General features: G+C 56.6%; 1 protein-coding gene across 1 annotated transcript in view; it reads right to left on the bottom strand.

Moving 5' to 3' along the window:
* TGFB1 (transforming growth factor beta 1) overlaps window positions 1-440 on the bottom strand; it is a 31,310-nt gene that overhangs the window by 10,893 nt on the left and 19,977 nt on the right. The window lies entirely within an intron of this gene.

Below are 440 nucleotides of genomic sequence, written 5' to 3'. Positions count from 1 at the left end.
GGGGGGGGGGTCAACAGTGGGAGGGCTTCTAGTGTCCTGGCCCCACTGCTGGACCTCCTGATGGCCCCTGGTATTTTTGGCCACTGTGTGACAGTTGGACTGGATGGCCCATGGGCCTGATCCAACGTTGGCTTCTCTTATGTCGTTATCCTACAAGAAATCAGTCCTGGATGTTTGAAAAAAGATGGTGTCTCTGAGTGTACACAGTGTATTTCCCCCACCACCCGTTACCAATTAATTACTGCCACCAGTTCTGGATGGCCCAGGCTATCCCAATCTTGTCTGATCTTGGAAGCTAAGCAGGGTCGGCCCTGGTTGGCACTTGGATGGGAGGCCACGGAGGAAGCCCCGGGTTGCTGTGCAGAGGCAGGCAGTGGCCAACCACCTCTGAGAAGTCTCTGCCCTGCCCTGGATGGGCCCAGGCTGGCCTCCTCTTGTCA

Source organism: Gekko japonicus, unplaced genomic scaffold (assembly GCF_001447785.1).
Source record: "Gekko japonicus isolate JY-2015 unplaced genomic scaffold, Gekko_japonicus_V1.1 scaffold1389, whole genome shotgun sequence".
In the NCBI taxonomy this organism is placed as follows: domain Eukaryota; kingdom Metazoa; phylum Chordata; class Lepidosauria; order Squamata; family Gekkonidae; genus Gekko; species Gekko japonicus.
Note: the sequence above shows the minus strand (reverse complement) of the source record. Positions and strands in the feature narration are given on the sequence as shown.